Here is a 23,749-nt window from a genome sequence, read left to right as displayed (position 1 = left end):
AGCTTGGGTTAGCCATCATATCCCACAGTGGATGCATGGCAGAGACAGGATTTGAAACCACAACCGTCCAACTGATGGGTTATCAAGCCTAATGTTGGGTTATCATTTACTGAGTGTCAAGTTTGGCCCCTGCATGTGTCCTTATTGTCATTTGATACCCTGTCTCATGTATTTGCTTTTCTTCTGTGTTTTGTTTTCTCTGCACTTAATTTGTAGCACCTGTGTCTTTTTAAATTCTGATTACATTCTGATGCATGTATTTAAACCCTGTCTTGTTCCCTGTTTGCTTTGCTGGTCATTGTGTTAATTCCTAGCCACTGCTTGTGTGATTCCTAGCCTTGTGTTTTCTTGTTATCACTAGTATTATTTGTCATTATTGTTACTTGTGTAATATGCATTCAGCATATTCACTGGCCTCCTAACTGCTTAACGTTACACTGAGACTAGTTTGCATACAGGCTTAAGAGATCTGTGGACGAGGCTATAAATATCAGTTGCCATTTATCCTGAAAAATGTCGATTTCAGCAGCATGTATGCCAGTTTCCTTAATTGACTTTAGCTCAGTGATTAACATAATCATTCATGATTTATTACTGATCAAACTTCACCACTATTCATCTTCAAATGGATCCACATCTTCCAAACTCACTTGAAGAAGAATGTTTCAGTGGGTTGTTATCTCTCAGTCTATCAACTGAAGTGAAGATAAATCACTCCTTATTCCTCTGATTAAAAATCGGTTTGATAAGATTGAACTGTCTCACCTCCTGTCCACAGACAGGAACCAGGACCCCTGTGGCTCAAGGTGTCTAGCAACAACAACCATAAAACGTCAATACCTCAGGGCTTATCACTCCTGCCTGACCATCTGACTTGCTGCTTCCTTTACCAGGACATCATAAAGTGTCATAAATCTACAAATTGCAATGTAGGAACCTTCCAGCAGCTTGTTAATATTGCTTGAACTATGACTCTAGGAACTAAGACTCTAGGAACTAAGACTCTAGGAACAATAACTCTATGAACTATGACTCTAGGAACTAAGACTCTAAATTCCATCAGAGTTTAACTTATTTGGACAACCAACACTTTCCATGCACATCCCAAGAATTAAACGCACTTCCACATGAATTTATTTACAAGAGCTATCAATATGTAAAATAAATATATTCTAATATATCAATATGTATAATAAAGCTATTCTAATCTATCAATATGTATAATAAATAAATTTTTTTGTCATTGACCCATAGTACCACATGGCAAAGAGAAGTGTTGATTTATTAAGTGTTGAGAAGTTCTTAAATGTTCACAATGTCTTCAGGTGGGGTAATAATCTCAAATAATGCTTGGTCATTTTAGTGTAATATTCAGATTGTGACATTTAATTCTTTTTTGTGTCTTATTTTTGTCTTCTTGCCTTGTTCGCTTGTTGTTGACAGAATAGTTAACCACTTCTAATTGTGTTTGTAATCTTATATGGACCAGCTAGACAAAATATAGTAGTCCAATTTAGTAGTCCGTAGCTTTCCAGGTAAGGTCGGAAAGAAATTAAAATGACTGTTTAGTTGTTTCACATATTCTTAGTTAAAATTTGAACCCTAACTATATCTATCATACACACTCCCAGTCTCTTGATCTTTAACTACATCTGTCATACACACTCCCAGTCTCTTGATCTTTAACTACAACTAGAATGTCTGCAGATCCCTTCCACCTGACATCACTTATAAAAAATCATTTTGGAAGACAAGTTAAGGCATTCAAACCAAAATCATCACTTTCGCAATTCCATATCACTGGTAAACTACCTTCCTCCCTGTGTCTGCATACTGAACTGACAAGGTTACACAGCTATAACTTACATTTTACAATTTTGCTATTTATTTTGTACACAGAAATTTATATCCATATACATTGTATACACTGTGTTATGGCTTGTGTTTGCTCCTGCATCTTATATCTTATATATATTTCTTACTATTGCTTATGCACATACTGTAATGTATTGTCCCTCCCATTGTACCTGCACTGTAACTTTGGCAGTGGTCATACCTTTGCATTCCAAATAATGTAGCTGACATGTACTGTAGAATAATGCAATTAGTTTTGAGATATTTAGTAAATTTTGTTTATTCTGAAATATTTAACTTATATACATATACAAAAAATAAGAGTCTCATCACACTCTTTCCATCCCTGGTATTTATTTTCATATTCCTTGCTTTGGATGTTTTGATCTCTTGTGACTGCAACATCTATTAACTCTGCTGGGTTCTGCATCTTATCTACCAGTGTCTGATTGGATATCTACTACTTATTTATCTGTCAAAATCTGTAGGTCCCACAGGATCTGGAGTTCCCACAGGATCTGTAGTTCCCACAGGATCTGTAGGTCCCACAGGATCTCTCTCTGTGGTCTCTCTCATATGTACAGCATATTCTACTATATATAATCCAAGGCTCTTGCCCGTGTCTCTCACTGTGTGCTTCTCTCATACAACACACAGAATAGCATAGCCACTAAAAATAACCAGCCTTAAATTGTCAACTGTTATTGGCCATTCCTCCTCAAGCATTACTGCAGAAGTTGTCTAGTGTCAAGAGTTGTATTCAACTGTATATCAAGGATTTGGAGAAAGGATTTGTTGGTTTTAGTGTAGTGGCATTTTATTGTTAATGGACACTGCATTAATAACATGTCTGTTTGCATTGCCAGTTAATGCTATGGTAGCAATGAAGTTAGGAAAGTCAAAGAAAAGAATGTATACTCTCAAAACTCTCAAAAAATATATTTATTGTATTTGCTGACCTGTTTCCTGTGAGACAATGTGTTGGTTCTCCTAAGGAAACAAATATGCTATAGTATTAAAGTGGAGTACAACATACTTTAGTATAATACATTTACATACTTTGGTATAATACATTTTACTATAGGTATATTACAATATTTAAAAAGACAATGTTGTTTAGATAATGAACACAGTCATCATGTATTTAATTAGGATTACACCTTACCATCAATATGGCCAGTCTGACACTGAAATGAAATTAACAGTCATACATAAGTTGTGCATATCACTCCACTGCAACAAAGAACAGCTTGTGTGTGGAGGGTGGTGAGCATGTGTTAACTGTACCTGTGCATTAAGCAGTAAAATTAAACATCCTGAGGGAAGATAAAACAGTCAAAACAGTTAAAATCAAATGCATCAGACCTTTGGTGCAACACTCACACTACCACATATAGAAGATTATAGAAATATAAATGGCATAACGAATTGTTTTTGTTTTGTTTTTTTTACTTAAATTTTTTTTTTTATTAGACTTTTAAAAAACATTTACATTTAGTTATACAGGAAAAGAACTTATCTAGACTGCATCAACATATGAAGGCTGAGAAGAGTGTGGTCTAGACCACAACAAGATGAAACTTCTAATAGGTTCACAAACTTTCAAGCACCATTGTAATTTTTAACTGTTAATAATACATTTTCAATTGCATTGTATGTACTATGTACAAATATCATAAATAAGCCTATTAAGAACTACAGAGTGAGGACGAGGCCATGACAATAATATGACCATATTTCTTGCACTAAGTTAAAAATCAAATATACTCCAAGTTCATTTTTATTCTGTATATAATTAGATGATAGATGGAGGAACAAAATCTCATAAAATTTGATGACTCCTCTTCAGTAGGTCAAAGGTCAACCCCACCCATCACCTTTGGAGTCCACACTTTCTGAGAAAATTTGTTGGTTTTAGACAATATCTTTCTTTGATTGTTTTGCTTTGTACTATACTGATTTTTCGAGTTTTCCTGCTCGCTTGTTTTGCTTATGACTAGATAAGCTTTTCAAGTTGACCTGCTCTTCAGTGTATTTACAGGACTTTACACTGATTAAATTTATCAGTGATGACTGAAGGAGAGGTATTGGATGAGTCTCTAGGATTCCAGGATCCTCAGACACACCAGATCCAATGTAATGGATTGGATCTCTCCAGAGGAGAGCACCACTCACCACGAATGTGGTGGACTCTCTACAGCCACAAGTTCAAGACCCTTACAGGTACAGCAATGGTTCCTTGTTCATTGCAGCATACAAGCCGGCAGTCACTCCTTTGCAAAGCCTCTGTCATTTCACATTGCGTTAAAAATGGATTGAATATCTTGGATGTAGAGGAATTTGCCCTGCTTGAGAGACAAGCTAATGATTAGCCTCCATCTGTGCCACCCAGTCACAGACAGACAAAGTGATACCCTCTCACTGCACGCTCACTCCCTCATCAATCTAAAAACTGTTCTGCTAACCTAAAGCTGCTGATGGTGAAGTGTAGGCCCTTTAATATGCTGAGGGACTTTAACATGAAGTTTATACTGGCTGTTTATGCATCACCATGAGTGAATGTGTGAGAAAACTCTGCTACTGCTCTAAAGCTGCTGCAAACACCATCAGTAAACAAGAAACAAGACACTGTCTTCATCACAGATGGAGAGTTCAACCACTGCACATCTGGACGCCATGGTCACACAGATGGAGACTTCAATCACTTGTAGGTACCATGCCAATCCACCAGGTGGCAGCACCATCAGCAACGCATATAGCAAGCTTGCATCAAATGGAAGAACAAGAGTGTGTCTAAAAGCATGTGGAATTAAGCTGTTTTAAATACATTGATCAGCAGAAATTCGCTCCCTCTCTAGTTTTCCCTGCACCAAGGTTAGACCTAAAAGAGGGGCTCTGTCATCTCTTTCAGGTTCTTTCTTCACTCAGCACAATGCAGACCATTAATGGCAAACAGCCAAAAATAATAATTTTTAAATGTAATTAATCCAGTAACGATGGAATCTAAACTAAAGTCTGGTAACAGATTCACCAAATTACTTCAAGCAAGTTCGTGAAGGTGGTCATGCGGCCTGAAACAAAGGCAATCAATTCCCTCTTGTTAAACTTAAGACAACTCATTTTCCTTGATTTTGGCTCCAGAAGGACAATTCCCAGTACACCTGGATGATGTCATATTTTATTAACAGAGAACCAGCTGTGGAAATTCCCTCCTAATTCTAGAGGAAATAGCTGGGATAATCACTCAAAACACATGAGACTTTAACATCTGGCTGTAGTTTACCTAAACTGCACCGTTTCATTAATGGACATAGTTGAAATGCTGTTTTAATGCATCCATGTTTGTTTCAGTCATCTTTATTTAGATATTTTTAAAATTGGTACACACTGGAAGTAAGAAGTTCTTTCTCCTCTTTGCATGCAATCTCTCTCTCTCTCTCTCTCTCTCTTTACTAAAAAACATATGTATTATCAACCTCCCTAGGCTCAGAAACACTGACCTTCTTGTTAGTTAATAAAACTATCCCCATTATCATTTGTTCTATGATCATGTTAGAACAAGCCAGCTGAGCTCATTAATATACAGCCACTTTGCTCTGCTGTTTAAACTCAGCACCATTTTATTTGCTTGGTTCCATAAGAGAACCAAAATAGCAAGTCCCGCCTCCTTCTCACTCACGCGTCCACAAATACACACACGCGCACACTCTTTTAGCTTGTTTCACTGTAAATATATGTCATGATTAGTCTCTCCCAAGTTCCAGTTTCCATGTTTTCCCTGTCTTGTTTGTTTTGGTTCCATGCCTTAGTTTCGTTCTCTACCCCCCTTGTTTGATTGCTTGCACCAGTCTCTCGTTTCTACCTTTTGGTTCATGTATTTAAACCCTGTTGTGTGCCTTGGTCCGGGCTGTTCATTGAATGTGTTTAGTTCATTGCATTTGCATGTTTATTTTATATGGTTGTGTTTCTTTGTACTCTGTGCCTATGTGTTTATCCTAGCCTTTGAGTTTCCTAGCCCCAAGTTTTCCTAGTGTGTTTAGCCTGCTTCCCCTGTTTCATAAAAGAAATCACTGTTATTTAAATCCTTCAGGGATCAAATCATTAAAAATTAAAGATTCTGATTGGATTTTGTGATTCTGATTGGATTTTGATATTTGAGACTGATTTAATGAGACTGATTAATAAGTAATGCATAGTGAATCTTATGTATGTTAAAGGATTAGTTGTGAAACCCCTACATAATTGGAGCTTGCCAGTGTGAGGATTTTTGGCTCAACCAAATTTGTATGACAATCCCCAAATTCGCCAGCAGGGGGCACTGCCCTCTGGGGCCACAAGGCTATGTACTGTGTCCTCTCCAGTAAACATGAAAAAGGCCCAAGGATGTGCTCTAAATCCTCTCCTGTATTCCCCCTTTACGTGTGACTTCGTAGCCACCAAGGGCAACACTAGTATCACACAGGATATGGCATTCAGGAGAGAGGTGGTGGATCTAGTGGACTGGTACCATGACAACAATCTCTCCTTTAGTGCAAACAAGACAAGTTGATCCAGGGAGGAGGGAGAACTGCACACACCGTTGTACATAAGTGTTACAGACGTGGAGAGGCTGAAAGCCTTCAAACCCCTCAGTGTTTACATCAGTGTGGATCTCACCTAGTCACACAACACAAATCGCCTGATCAAGAAGTCCCACCAGAGGCTCTAGTTTTTAACAAGGCTGAGAACATTTGACATCAACCAAAATCCTCAGCAATTTCTAAAGAGGTTTTCTTTCCAGCAACATCACAGTCTGGTATAGAAACTACAGCCCAGGGCAGGAATGCACTCCAGTGTGTAATAAAAACTGCACATCTCATTTCTAGAACGGCCGTCCCTGCTCTACGGGACATTTACTACACCAGGGTCATCAGGAGGGCCCACATCATCATCAGGGGCAGCACACACCCCAAAACTACATCTTCTGTATTCTGAGATCTTCTGCCAAGACAGTCAAATGGCTTCTACCAATAGTCAACGAGGCTTGTGAACACCTCACACAGGCTGCCTGCCACTCTGAACTGTTGAACTGTGTTAAGACTCACACACTATCCACTGAACTGTTGAACTGTGTTAAGACTCACACACTATCCACTGAACTGTTGAACTATGTTAAGACTCACACACTATCCACTGAACTGTTGAACTGTGTTAAGACTCACACATTATCCACTGAACTGTTGAACTGTGTTAAGACTCACACACTATCCACTGAACTGTTAAACTATGCTAAGACTCACACACTATCCACTGAACTGTTGAACTGTGTTAAGACTCACACACTATCCACTGAAATGTTGAACTGTGTTAAGATTCACACACTACCCACTGAACTGCACAAACATGCATGCATACTCTTTGAACTATTAATTCTCCACACAAATCATCACAAGTGGCTGCAGAAACACATTGAAATTCTGCACTTAATGCTCCTTGAATTTCTTTGCACAACACACATGCAATTTTATAACTATGTAACAATACACACAAGCAGCTTTAGAACTATTTACTTATTTAACTCTAAACAGGTGTCATAAATGTTTCTTTTATTAGTTTATTCACTAGTTGTTGTCTTCATTGTTATATGTCTAGTTTTTGTATTATCTAGATTTTTGTATTAGTTTTTTTTTGCTCTCCAGTGTATAGAGGATACGCAAAGTAAGAATTACATTGTGAAGTGTAATTGTTTATGTTGTGCGAATGACAAAACTCTTAACCAAATTAAAACGCTTAACCAATAAAACGCTTAACCAAATTATTGCTATAGTATATGAACAAGTGCAATATTTGCCGTCGTTCCAACTGGAGTGTCAAGATTATCAGTTAACTATGGATCACTTTCTATCAGCAGGTATGAACCTCTTTTACCTCGGATCTTACCTCTGTGTGTGTGTGTGTGTGTGTGTGTGTGTGTGTATGTGTGTGTGTGTGTGAGAGAGAGAGAGAGAGAGAGAGAGGTGACCTGAGACTATAGAGGGGGAGTATGTGTATGTATGTTTGTATTCATATGAGACTAGATGGGTGCATTGACCTTTGACCTAATTGGAAATTTGTAAATTTTAATATTACATATTTTTTAATATTAATTTAGTGCTCAAATTATTTTTTAATATTAAAATTAGTCATAATTAAAATGAGAAATATACATTTTATAAATGATAAACTTATAAAATATTATGGATTATAAATGATAAAATTTAATTAGAAAATAAATAAGTGCAACTATTAATAATTAATTAACTTTATCTATATGTTATATCTAATATTACTTAATTTTGTTGAACATACATTATTTAGGTAAGGTTTTCATTAATCCATTAATGTTGTTTTTAACAGAAATGAAAATACAATTAAAAAAATTTAACTAATGTGAATATCAGTTATTCCTATCAGTGCTGAAGTGCTGATTAAGGTGGGTCAGAGAAGAAACTAATAAGAATTAATATAAATAAACACACCACTATAGTCATTGTCATAGTAAGATTATGTATAGACATGGTATGGAAAATGATACAGACAGCCATCGATGATTTGCCATATAAGCATATAGAACACGCTCACAGAGGGCTTGGTGCCAAAGTTTATGCATATCTAATCACTAGACTTTATATTATGCATTCCTATCTAATCACTAGACTTTATATTATGCATTCCTATGTAATCACTAGACTTTATATTATGCATTCACATCTAATCACAAGGCTTGAGATTATGCATTCATATCTAATCACCATGCTTTATATTATGTATACATATCTAATTGCTTCACAGCAATACCTCAGTTGGAAAGTAACTCCACACATATGACAAGTTTACAATTAGCATATATCTGTATATTCTTATATACATTATATATTCATGTTTAAGAACATGCATGTGTGTCTGTGTTTGTGAGTGCATATCTTACCTATCAAGAGAGCACCTAAAGCTCTGCTGCTGTTGTTTGTTTTCATAATGGTGGTCCGTCCAATCATCACTTCATCATTGCAAACTGCACAAAAAAATCCAAATCAAATGAGATAAAGAAGCTACTACTGAAATTAATCCAGTTGCACAGAAAGTCCTAATGGGTAAAAACTCTTAAATCACCTTTACATTCCCAGCATGTGTCAGACCACCCTGTAAACACCCCACCCCACTGATATCTAATGCCAAAATAATAAACAAAAAGATCTAAATAATTGAAAAAAACAAAAATACAAATATCTTCCCTTGCTTTAAACACTATACATCCCACAGCTGGAACAAACTCCCAGAAGATCACAATGGTGCCCAAACCATTTGTGTTTTGGATTTTTCGTAATCATGTATTTTCCTTTAAATGTTTTTTTTTGTTGTTGGTTTTTTTTTTGATGTTATACATCCTTTTAAATTTTAGCATACAGCATTTCATAGAATTTAAACTCTGAATTCTCAGACCTTTGCTCATTATTTTATGAGATTCATGAGATAGAAAATCTAAGATCAAAAATCTAATCCAAGAGACAAAAACAACTAAAAAATAACTTTTACAGAAATGTATGGACAGTATTCTTTAGTGATTCCATATTGAAAACAATGTGAGTGAAATTAGGAAAATCAGAACCCATAGGAATTTCCTTCACATGTTAATTTTTTAGATTGAAATTGATCTTTATCTGAATGGAAAAGAGTAGAGGAATATTGTTCTGTATCGATATGCACACATCATACTTATGTACAGCGCTTATATCCTAGAGCACAGTTATGTATAAGAGCAGAACACAGAGAGAACATACCATAAAGAAAACATAGCATACATCCGCAGGGATAAATGTATCCCATCTAAACATAATTATTAAACATAACATTATCAACAAAGAAACCATCAAGACTGACACTTGCCAGTTTAAACTATAATCATTCACTATAAAATATCTAAACCAAAACATCACATATCAAACTAAACATCTAATTAGATTATATTGATACGGGGTAAGGAGTGATACTCTTACTGAATAGATTCTACACAGTTCTACACATTTTTCAGTGTGGAGACAATTCTGAATACCCCCACGTCAAATGTGCCTCATTATAAATCAATTGGTTTTTTTACTTTTCCAGTGTTTCACAACTCAGTGTATTAGTAATTTGCTCTTGAATTGTGTATTTTACAGCATTGTTTTATTGCTCTCATTCTTGGTTTCAGCTCTGACACTCTTAGGTAATGTTATTTTTGGACTAATCTATTTCTGCAAGCTAAGGATACTTAAAGCACCTTTATAAATACCATAAATAAAAAAGTTGCAAGAATAACTTAAGAAATTAAAAAATTATATGTGCAAATAAATATCATCCAGTATATTTCATTTCCATGAAAAATAACTTTGGCGTATATAATAATTTGATTAAGAAATACATCAAATACAGTTGCACCATTTATAATGTAAATAGTATTCAAAAACTGTGAAGAGTAGTGTCATCTTACCTGTTAGACATGTACATGAGGGTGTGAGTGGATGTGAGGCTTTGAGTGTATCTGCGGGTGTGAGCAGGTGTGAAAATTTGAGTGAAAATGAGGGTGTGTGCTGACATTTGTGGGTGGGAGACACCTAATAGCCTCAGGATATCCTGAATCATCCACCTTACAGATCTTACAGCAATTTGGTTTTAGAGTGACTACTGGAGCTTCATAAATGTTTACACTCATTTTCAGCTTTAACATTTCTAGAATCTTTAGGACGGACAAAATATTTAAAACATTTTCTAAGGATCTACTGTAATTTATTTATTTTTTACTTAAAACGTATGTTTAGAAATGATTAGCTATACAGGCAAAGCAATTGTTTATTTGTCACATACATAGTCATACACAGTATAACTCACAGTGAAATGGTTTGAGAGTGCTCTGTCCAAACTGAGGTGAAAAAACAGGGGTGTATAGGGAAATATATATCTATATATATACAAAATATATTAACAATGTATGTACAATAAATCTACATATTCCTTTTACATTTGTTCATACTAAATGTACATATGCCTTTTACATAAAATCTCCCAAACAGCCAAAGACCCCTGAACCAACTGCCCCACGCCTAAATACTCCTCATTCACAAATGCCCCAAACCCACTGTCCCCATGCCTAAATACCCCTCATCCATAAATCTTTTCAGCCACCAACATCCCCCATAGCTAATTTCCCCTAATATACAAATAACCCATAGAAAAATGTCCCTCAACCACAAATACAACCTCAGCAAAAGCCTTTCAATTACACATATCACCCATCGCTAAATGCTTTTAAACCAAACACCAACACAACATTAGAAAACATCCAGAAATATCACAGAACCACAAAGGTACATAAAACAAATATCCTCAACAACTAAATGCCTTTCTACCACAAACATCACCTAGAGGTAAATACCCAAACACTTATACACTCCTACTTAGCCTTCCAACATCCAAGTAAAACTTTTTTTTAATCTCCTTCCCTTTTTATCTTGTTTCTCTTTGTTTCTCTATCTAACATGGAAGCGGTTTGCCTATGTGTACTTATTGGCATATTGAGATACCTGTAGGCTCTCTGCCAGAGAGCTCTCTGCTCGACCTCAGGCATTGGACAAAACAGTCTAACTCAGTCTTGATAAATTACTAAATATTATATCTCTAACATCTAAAGCACTTATGATAAATTAGATCATCATTGATCAGAGATTTAATGTACTCTGTGTAACAGAAACTTACAACAAGTACATAGTACATACATTGAATGAGTCTTTCTGGCTACACTGCCCTTGTCTAACTGGTCACAAATGTGGAATTTCAGTTTTTTAAGTTTCAAGTTTCAAGTTTGGTTTATTCGTCACATACGTAGTCATACACAGTATAACTCGCAGTGAAATGGTGGAGAGTGCTCTGTCCAAACTGAGGAAAAGAAAACAGGAGTGCATAGAGAAATATAGATATTCTCTATATGTGAAATATATATATTCTATGTATGTACAAAATATATTAACAATGTATGTACAATATATGTATATTATGATTATATACACAATGTACAATGTATATGGTTGTGTATATATGTACACAATCTACAGAATGTACAGATCCATTTCGTATAATAACATATCTACAGTTGTTGTGTAACAAGGTAATTGAATTTAAATATATATATATAGATATACAGTTATGTTACATGGTGGTGGTGGCCCCCACAGTTTATCAGTTTCCCTGATTCAGGGCCCGAATGGCCTGTGGGAAGAAGCTCCTCTTCAGTCTGTCTGTCTTGGTCTTCATGGAGCGAAAGCGCCTCCCTGACCTCAACAGAGAGAAGAGTCTATTGTTGGGATGGGTGGGGTCCTTCACAATTCTCCTGGCGTTGGTCTGGCACCGCTTGTAGTAGATGGTCTGCAGGTCAGGAAGTTCCGTGTGAGTGAGGCGCTCTGCTGAACGCACTACCCTTTGGAGTGCTTGTCTGTCCTGCTTGGTGCTATTCCCAAACCAGACTGTGATGTTCCCCGTGAGGATGCTCTCGATAGTGCAGGTGTAGAAGTTCCGCAGTACTTTGGAGGGCAGTCTGAAGTCTCTTAGGTATCTGAGGTGGTAAAGACGCTGACGAGCCTTCTTTGCCAGGGAGTTGGTATGGCAGGACCAGGACAGGTCCTGCGAGATGTGAACACCAAGGTACCTGAAACTATCTACTCTCTCCACCGTGGTTCCACTGATCCTCACAGGTTGGTAGTGCCGCTCCTGCTTCTTGCTGCAATCCACGATCAGCTCCTTTGTCTTACTGATGTTTAGGAGGAGATTATTTTCCTGGCACCAGTTTTCCAGGTGTTTAATCTCCTCCAGGTAGGCCCTCTCGTCGTTGTCCGAGATCAGACCCATGACAACGGTGTCGTCAGCAAACTTGACAATGATGGTGGAGCTGGAAGTGGCTGTGCAATCGTAGGTGTACAGTGAGTAGAGCAGGGGGCTTTATGATGACATATTAGGTGTAAACCACAAACCTAATTATGATTTCTTATTTCAAAAAGTTTGACATTCTTTGAAATTCATAGCCTGTTTGACTATTTAGTATTTACAGGCTACCAGGACCCTATTCAGAATTTACTAATGAGTTTGCAGATTTCTAATACATTTGCTTTGGTAGAAAGAGCTATTGTCAGAGATTTCAACATTCACTTTGGTAATCCTTGAAACCCTTTGAGATAAGTGTTTATTTCACTACTAGAATTATTTGGTTTCACTTAATGTATAAGAGAATCCACACATTCTGGTGGGCATATGCATGATTTATAAACTAGAATGATTAAAGCAACAGATTTTTTCATCAGGCAAACCACCCACCCACCGGCCAGCCTCCCTGCTGTAAGGCGTTTAGTGCCTAATGTTTTGGCAATGACTTCCACCTCCACAAAACATTTGTACAATACTGAAAATAACCAACATGATGCCTGTAAGGCAAGGCAAGTTTATCTGTATAGCACTTTACACACACAGTTTCAAGACGCACTTCAAAAGTTACAATCTTTATATATATATATATATATATATATATATATATATATATATATATATATGAGAGAGAGATTATACTACCAATATATTTATACAGAAATTATATTATCAACAATAATATAGTGTTCTGATTAGATATATTGTTATTTATTGTGACTACAGCATATGTACAGTCACACCCAGGAAATACAAGACTTCTTTCTAAGAGCACAATACAGCTGAAGCCTAAATGCTTCACTGCCACAAATTTACATAACAAATGTTGGCTGATGGCCCTCTGAATGTTGGCAAGGAGGGGTGATGGCCTCAGAATACAGAAATTATGCTAGTGTTATGCTAGTCATGCTAGTGTTAATACTGATGTATGACATAGACATTGAAGCACTTATAGTGCTTGGACCCCTTTTGTTTTTGTTAGGATTTTTTTTCTTCTTCTTTTTCTCCCTTAAAACGAATCATGCAGACCAAACCGTAAATCCTACAGACACAAAACTTGGTCAATAGGTAGTAGTTCTTCCTGCTACTCAGGTGCATGATGCCAGCCTGATTAGACTATAGTTGGTGCTATGGAATACCCAAATGCATTCCAGTCCAGAACTCACATACCATAAGGCCTAGAAAGGAAATACCACTTCCCATGAATTCCTTGGCTCAAGCCAAACAAAAATGTCTCAAGAACCATTAGCTCTGCCCACTTAGTTTTTTTTTGCTAATTTGCATAATATTCAAAACCTACTTTTGCAGGTTTTTTTATCCAATCACCAAAATCTTGGTGTAAAAATACTCAGTAAAGGCTGAAACTCAATAATTATCAAAAGCATTTTGACATTTCAAAACAATATGGCCGCCATATGCAAATTAACCCTTCCGGTTAAGTGCATATTTTGCATAAATGTCTATAACTCATGAATGCTTCAATCAGTTTTGATGATACATTATATATATTTTAGGCCCCTAAGGCTGGGGAGCCTAATTCATTTTGGCAAATATATGTCAATATGGGGTGCTATAAACCCCAGAAAACTGTATCTCAGCATCCCAACATCAGATCAAGGTGAAACTATGCATCCAGCATTCTTTCACATAAGGGTACAAGTATAATTAAGAATTCACTTCTCATTCACTTAAAAATTGTGATCGCCATTGGCCAATCAGCTTTCAGAAGGCATTTTACAGGCTTAACATTGACCAGTCATGATGAATCTTAAATTATATGGCTATGTAAGGATTCTCTGTGATTCTGTAAAGTTTCAAAACATTTGGAAATTAGGGGCACAATTCCAGAAAATGAAGCATGTTTTTTTCCTACATATTTTCAATTAGGAACATACAACTGGAATCAAATGATTCCTTGAAATAGTCTGAAGATATTTGCAATTGCAAGTGTTTTTCAAAAATGTTTACTGTTGTCACACTCATTAACTGTATAATTTGCACTTTTTGAACTAGTCCTTGGATTTTTCATTCAATCACATCAAATCAGGTCTTGAAAAAGTCTTTAGAGTCTGAAACTAAATAATTATCAAAAAAAAAAAAAAAAGCTTTTTGTTGTGTTCCTACAGCACATTGATCAAATCGGTATCACTTTTCTGAGTCATATCACTGAAACCTTATCATAGTTTGTTTGATTTTAACCAAAATTGAAATATGTATTTACACCACTAGTCTGAGGGAAACTGCACAGTTTGAGGTAAATCCATTGGTGGGAGGTTTTACAGTGCAGAATGACCTATTATGCTTATAATCGTAAGCCTTGTATTTTCATACCTAAATAGGCAGAAGTAATTATGTAATGCAATGTAATGGTAGTCTGATGTTGCCTGCAAAGTTTGAGCCACTTATGACATTGGGAGGCTCTACAGTGCACAATTAGCTGCTTTGCATTTAATCACAGGCCTTGTGCTTAAATATCTAAATGGACAGAATTCAGGAACAGTATGTCACATCAACACAAAATTCTACAGACACACATATAATGATGTTGCCTGCAAAGACTGAATCTCTTAGAAGATTGTGAAGCTCTACAGCATGCAATTTCCTACTTTGCATATAGTTGTGCGCCTTCTATTTAAATCCCTAAAAGGACAAACATCAGGAAATGTACTTCATATCAACACAGAAATTTACAGACATACTTGTAATCACAGTCTGATATTGCCTGCAAAGTATGAGGCAGATAGCCCATCAGGAGGCTGTACAGTGGACAATTACCCACTTTACATTTTAATTATAGGATTTATGTTTGAATACATAAATGGACAGAAGTCAAGAAAAATAGTTTACATCCACACAGAAATTTACAGACATACATGTAATGACAGAACAATGTTGTACATTGATATCAGATTCAGAAGGGCTGAACATGTCACTTTGTAAATTTTAAACATTCACAAAGCATATACTTGTAGTCATAGTATCATATAATCAGCAAAGGCCATTAGTGCAGTACGTTACTGTTCTTAGCTTTTTATACCAGCACCAAATACTCAAAAATTCACCAGCAAACATAGTGACACACACACACACACACACACACACACACACACACACACACACACACACACACACACACACACACACACACACACACACACACACACACACACCTACTTCTAGGGTTCACCTAAACACTGCACTGCCCCTCCCAGCCACACAACCACCCACCCTTCTGTGGCTTACCTGTTTTTGTTTCTCTCTTTGTCTGTCTCTCTATATACAAACACACAAACACACACCTACCTCTATGGTTCACCTACACACTTTCTCTCTCTCTCTCTCTCTCTCTCTCTCTCTCTCTCTCTCTCTCTCTCTCATACACACAGACACACACCTACACTGGGGTTCACCTACACACTTTTTCTCTCTCTCTCTCTCTCTCTCTCTCTCTCTCTCTCTCATACACACAGACACACACCTACACTAGGGTTCACCTAAACACTGTATTCCTCTCTATCTATCTTTCTCTCTCTCTCACTCTTGCCTCTCTCTTGCCAAAGTGCGTGGTCACAGAGTCCATAACACATTTACTCTTTACATACTATATTCAGTCTTTACATACATACCTAAGCTTTCACTCACTTAATCCATTACTTTTTCAATGAGAAAATGTAAAACAGAAAACATTTGGAGTATTAATGTGGCATCAGGTAGTTACATAGAGCCCAAAATAACCATGCCAATAAAAACAGTAGAATCCAACAGCCTGAACTAATATCACTAATCTCTTCCATAAAATCTGGCTTGCTTGCCAGATTCACTACTCACACACTTTCTTAAAGAATTGCTACATGAAGTTATAAAACCTCATAATAAACTCCTTCCTGAACTTTGGAAATGTGCCTAAATCTTTAGCAGTCATCTTCAAGAAAGCTAACCTTTACTCATGTCAGTTAAACTACAGGTCAATCTCAAACCTTATTTTATTTCCAAGATCCAAAAAAGATGTAGCTCAGCAGCTAAGATCATACCTGAATCAAATCCAGACACATTATGTCTTTCAGATTGGGTTTAGGCCTCATTGTAGTACAGAGACTGCACTGAACAAAGTAGATAAAGACCTATTTTTGGCTTCTGATCACATTTTAGATAAAATGTCTTCAACGTTAAATGGAGTCTATATAATGGATGCTGCATTAATCATTTATCAGTTTGCAGTACCAGTTCTTGCAATGGCAGAAAATAAGTTTAGAAATAATAAGGTTAGAGAAACAACTTGCCTACACCCTATGATCTTTACACTGTGTGCACAATTATTAGTCATGTTGTATTTTTGAGGATTCATTTTATTATTGAACAACTACAGTGCTCTGGGTCAATCCTAAATATTAATAAACCTGAAACCTGATTATTTAAAAAAATAAAAGTGAGGTTTTGGCTTTCTTAGGAGAATATCTATATGTGCATAATTATTAGTGTGCAGAATTATTATATAACTAAATGAAAAATGGAAATGATCCCATCTCACTTGTTTATTTTCATCTGTTGAATTGAGAGTAATAAACAAACAACTCAAAATTGACAAAAAAACATTTCTGGCATTTCAGCCACCTTTCTTTTCACTAACAGCCATAATCATTCAATTCATGGAGTCTGTCAGTTTCTTGATCTGTTGAAGATCAACTTTTTGTGCAGCAGCAGCCATAGCCTCCCAGACACTGTTCAGAGAGCTGTACTGTTTTCCTTCCTCGTAAATCTCCCATTTATGAAGGGCCCACAAGTTTTAGGTCAGGTGAAGAAGGGGACTATGTCATTATTCTTTCATCTTTAAGGTCTTTACTGGCTAGCCACACAGTGGAGTACTTCTATGCATGCGATGGTGCATTGTCCTGCATAAAAATCATGGTCTTCTTGAAAGACGCTGACTTTTTCCTGTACCACTGCTTGAAGAGCTATAAAGCTCCCAAACTATGGAATAACCTTCCTGTAAATGTACAAGACTCAGACACAGTCTCAATATTTAAGGTTAGGCTGAAGGCCTATCTGTACACTCAGGCATTTTATTAACTTCTTCCCATCTTAGGTAAAGGTGTAGATCTGGGTGTCCATGGGCATTGAGAGTTATGGTAAAGTGGCATGTTATGGTGCTGTCACTTCACCTCTCTTTTGTCACTCAAATTTGTTGACTGAGAGCGGCAGAGTGCTGATGTTCCATTGTGCCCTCATACCTGCGTTTCCTTCTGGCTCTTTCCTTTTAGCTGTGTTGCCATAACTAGATCTGCCACAGTCCATCCTTGCACATTATAGTTCCCTAATTGACACACCCTCTTACCTGGACATGCATAATAATCTATTTTCTCTTTCTGCCGAGGTACACCTACGTCTGATGTCATGATGTTACTGAGCCTCAACCCATCTAAGATGCCATGGCTACTCCCACCACCCCCTGATGTCCCCTGATGTCTCCTACTGTAACCCACCACACCTCCACTATAGCCAACTATTTCTCTGTTGCCCTTAATGAACGTTCTCTCAGGGGATGGGTTTCGGACACATGCACACCATTCGGACAAGACTAAGACATCTAGAAAATTGGATTAAACATTAATTGCTTATTTTTTCATTTTATTATTAGTTTTTTTTTTTTTTTTTAATTGTTATTGTGGTGACCATTGTCAGTCAGAGGAGGATCGGCCCCCCCTTTGAGTCTTGGTTCGTCTCAAGGTTTCTTCATCAGGCTCTAGGGAGCTTTTCCTTACCACTGTAGCCCTTGGCTTGATCACTGGCGGCTTGAACTTGAACATTTATAAAGCTGCTTTGTGAGAACATCTGTTGTAAAAAGTGCAATATAAATACATTTAGATTTGACTTTGATTTGAAGTAATTGTCTTCTAAAAACTGGTAGTAGGTTTGGGAGTTGATTTTGAGTCTATTTTCAACCCAAAAAGATTAAACTAGCTCATCTTTAATAATACCAGCTCATAGCAGTACCCCACCTCCACCTTGCTAGCATGAACTCTGTGTCCATTACTGATCCAGCCATGGGCCAATCCTTCTGGTTTGTCAATAGTCACTTAAAACCTTTGAAAAATCTGTCTTCAGATATTTCTTGGCCCAGTCTTGATTTTACCTGCATTTCAACAGCATGTGTCTTGTTCAGTGGTGATCATTCAGCCTTCATTACTTTGGCCACTACCTTGGCCAGGAGTACTGAACACCTTGTACTTCTGGGCACTCTAAGTAGGTTGCAGTTCTGGAATATGACAGAACTGGAGGACTTCATGGTTGATTATTTTAAAATCTTTGGCAGTTAATTTGCTTCTTTTTTCTCAACATTATTTTGCGACCCTGTGGACTACTTGCAACAAAGCGTGTAATGGTTCTGTGATCACGCCCCAATATCTTAGCAATTTTAAGAGTGCTACAAACCCTCTGAAAGACTTTTTACAATTTTTTTTTTGACGTTTCAGAGTCTGTTAAACCTCTTTTTTAGCCCATTTCGCCTGAGGAAAAGAAGCTGCCTAATAATCATTCACAACTTGATATAGGGTGTTGATCTCATTAAGCCACACCCTCCCTCATTACACAAATACACATCATCTATGCTTAAATCCAATAAGCATTCAAGTTTACACAACTTGCAATTGGAAAATATGTATAAAAATTATGATGTGGTCAAAATGTTCTCTTGCCTAATAATTGTGCACACAGTGTAGAACAACATGGAATGAGTTGTTATGATTTGAACATCTTGTGTTTTGAGCATAAACATGTTCAAGCAAACATTTTTGCTTGCACAGCTCAGTTTTAGAAATCTTGTGCACTACATTACAACTTTTATAACATTTTCATCAACTCCAATATATATATTCAAAACTGCAGCTAAGTGCACAAGATTTCCAGAGAAATGGCTCTAGATCCCTGTGGCAGGGACTACGGACGATCACGGACTACAGGAGCCCACCCTCCGGACTGATGAGTGCGGATGAGTCTCTGGCGAACGAGCTGAATACATTCTTTGCTCGCTTCGAGGCTACATCTAGCAGCGCTAATGCTAGCAGCACAAATGCCAACGGCGCTAGTGCTAACAGCGCCAATGCTAACGGCGCTAGTGCTAACAGCGCCAATGCTAACGGCGCTAGTGCAAATGGCACTATCGGCGCAGCCAATGGACCATGCGCGGGGCCCACCATAGAACAGCGCCCTCTCATCATCACGGAGAGTGACGTGAGGAGAGTGTTTAAAAGGGTGAATACCAGGAAGGCGATGGGACCAGACGGTATCTGCGGGAGGGTCCTCAAAGCCTGCGCAGATCAGCTAGCCCCGGTATTCACCGACATCTTCAATCTCTCCCTGACGCTCGGTATTGTCCCGTCCAGCTTCAAGCGGTCCACCATCGTCCCCGTCCCGAAGAAACCTCGACCCTCCGACCGCAATGACTACCGCCCTGTCGCCCTCACATCAGTCGTGATGAAGTGCTTTGAAAAGCTAGTCAGAGACTTCATCACATCTTCACTGCCAGCCTCCACGGACCCACTGCAGTTTGCATACCACCACAACCGCTCCACTGACGATGCGATTGCACATCTGCTCCACACTACACTGACTCACCTGGACGAAGGGAGGGGAAATTATGTTAAAATGCTATTCGTCGACTACAGTTCAGCATTTAACACTATCATTCCCTCCCTACTCACTACTAAGTTGGGAGATCTAGGACTGCATACATCCCTGTGCGACTGGATCTCCAACTTCCTAACAGACAGACCACAATCAGTACGGGTGGGCAACTGCACCTCATCCACCCTCACCCTCAGCACTGGAGCTCCTCAGGGTTGTGTCCTAAGCCCCCTGCTCTACTCACTGTACACCTACGACTGCACAGCCACTTCCAGCTCTAACATCATTGTCAAGTTTGCTGATGACACCGTTGTCGTGGGTCTGATCTCGGACAACGACGAGAGGGCCTACCTGGAGGAGATTAAACACCTGGAAAACTGGTGCCAGGAAAATAATCTCCTCCTAAACGTCAGTAAGACAAAGGAGCTGATCGTGGATTGCAGCAAGAAGCAGGAGCGGCACTACCAACCTGTGAGGATCAGTGGAACCACGGTGGAGAGAGTAGATAGTTTCAGGTACCTTGGTGTTCACATCTCCCAGGACCTGTCCTGGTCCCGCCATACCAGCTCCCTGGCAAAGAAGGCTCGTCAGCGTCTTTACCACCTCAGACGCCTAAGGGACTTCAGACTGCCCTCCAAGGTACTGCGGAACTTCTACACCTGCACTATCGAGAGCATCCTCACGGGGAACATCACAGTCTGGTTTGGAAATAGCACCAAGCAGGACAGACAAGCACTCCAAAGGGTAGTGCGTTCAGCAGAGCGCATCACTCACTCGGAACTTCCTGACCTGCAGACCACCTACTACAAGCGGTGCCAAACCAAGGCCAGGAAAATTGTGAAGGACCCCACCCATCCCAACAATAGACTCTTCTCTCTGTTGAGGTCAGGGAGGCGCTTCCGCTCCCTGAAGGCTAAGACAGAGAGGCTGAAGAGGAGCTTCTTCCCACAGGCCATTCGGGCCCTGAATCAGGGAAACTGATAAACTGTGGGGACCACCACCACCACCACGTAACATGACTGTATATCTGTACATCTGTATATATAGATTTAGATTTATACTCAATTAACCTGTTACAACAACTGTAGATATGGTTTATACAAAATGGATCTGTACATTCTGTAGATTGTGTACATATATACTCAACCATATACATTGTACATTGTGTATATAATCATAATATACATATATTGTACATACATTGTTAATATATTTTTGTACATACATAGAATATATATATTTATCTGTATATATATATATTTTTTTTTCGCTATGCACCCCTGGTTCTCTTCCTCAGTTTGGACAGAGCACTCTCCACCATTTCACTGCGTGTTGTACTGTGTATGACTATGTATGTGACGAATAAACCGAACTTGAACTTGAACTTGAACTTGAACTTGAACTTGAAATGGGACCTTCTGCTTTCTTTGCCAGTTTGGATTCGCTAGTGTTTAGTGTTGGTGCTTATTGTTGCTTGTGTCTTTGTTATAGACTCTTTGTTATAGACTGTGTCTTTGTTATAGACTGCTTCCCCTTTTGTCATTGTGTGTTTGTTTTTTCTTTTGAGCACCATGTATTCTTGTACTCACCTGGAATCTTGCAGTTAGTTTTGTCAGTCTCTCTGGGTAAGAGCATCTACTAAATGTCATAAATGTAAATTGACCAATATTAAAGCCCTCATTGACTGTGCCCTTGTTGTATTTGTGTGTTTCAATGCTGAGGCATGTATTCATGCATTGTTCTAATAAATGTATACATATACATGATACATTCAGGGTTCTGATTATGTTGATAATATTGCCATGTTAACATTATACACAGACATATGATATTTACTGTGTGGTCTTAGACTTATTTCTAGTAATATTTAATCAAAGAATAGCCACTATAAGATCTGTGCATCAGATAATGTACCTCATACACAGCTCAACTTTGTATGAGAAAGGTGGCATGAACATATATTAGAGCTAATGTTGTATTAACTAGGGTTAGGGTTGTGCCAACTAAGATTAGGGTTAGAGTTGTGCTGTGCTTTTTTGTGTTAACAGGGTTAGTGTTGTGCTGTGTCCTGTGAACTAGGCTTAGGGTTGTGCTGTGCTCTGTCTGCTCAGTACAGCTGCCTCACTCACTCCTGAATTTTACACTATAGTTGTACCTATATTCCGCATTTTATCTCATTACTGAATACAAGTTTAATTTCACATCAACTTAATAATGACATTATAATTGTTGTTGTGAATTTTAGCATTAAGAGTCTTCTACTCACTATACACCAAACATACACGAAGCACTGAGTGCGTGCCTGTATCATCTGAAGAGAGTATGTTCTTAATCTTTGCAATGTTCCTGAGATGAAGAAACATGGTTCTAGAAATATTACTTATATGAGCTTTGAATAAGAGTGTCTAGGGTTAGGGTCATGTACAAAGTACAATGCCATAGAGAGAGTGTCTAAGTGGACAGTCCTCTCCCTTCAGTACTATCTATAGGGATTTCCTGTCATATTCTGGTCAGATCAGGCCCTGCTTCAGGTGGTGCATGTGTATGGTAGTGGGGGTGTGGCCAAGTTGGGTGGAGGAGGTGTGTGACAGTGCAGGTGTGTCTAAGCATTGTCTGAGGGATGGAGACACACCCAAGGTGAACCAGCAGGTGATTAAAATTGGTATCACCTTTGTGTCATTAACACGCAGCATACTCATGTGGACTCCTCTATCCACAAGACTACACGATGCAAAGAGAGAGTCCAATTCACACAGCGTCTTCCCTTTTGTTTGTCAAAGATACTTGAATTAAATGTTCCACATGTGCACAGGTTACTAGGGTATGGTAATATATTATGTGCATTGAAGAAGGGCCATATAGCAGGAGTGAGAGGGAGCAGGAGAAAAGCCTTTAATATCTTTACCAAAATTTTCCATCACATTACAGAGTTCAGCATAACAGCATACCACATCTCTGGTAACAACGATGCCAGCTAAACACCACAACCAAACAGTAGTCTGTTATTAACAGCAAATGTCAGCTAAACACAACCAAACAGTGTTTTTGTAATCTTCATATAAATCAATTACTTCCTGGAGTCCAGCTATAGAATAGCCTTTTCTAACCAGAAACCTGAAGTGCCCTCAAGGCATCATTCAGCGCCATAAATACGTGACCATACAGCTGTTAATAATAGCAAGCATAGCTGAAGCAGTCCACCCTGCTATTACACATCAGGAAAAAGCAATAATGTTCAAAAACTGTTCTGAACATAAACTTTTCATCCCCTACAACTTGTACAGCTGATGGAGGTGAATCTCCATCTCTTTAG

Source organism: Electrophorus electricus, chromosome 18 (genome assembly GCF_041902795.1).
Source record: "Electrophorus electricus isolate QZ-2024a chromosome 18, ASM4190279v1, whole genome shotgun sequence".
Taxonomy (NCBI): domain Eukaryota; kingdom Metazoa; phylum Chordata; class Actinopteri; order Gymnotiformes; family Gymnotidae; genus Electrophorus; species Electrophorus electricus.
Note: the sequence above shows the minus strand (reverse complement) of the source record.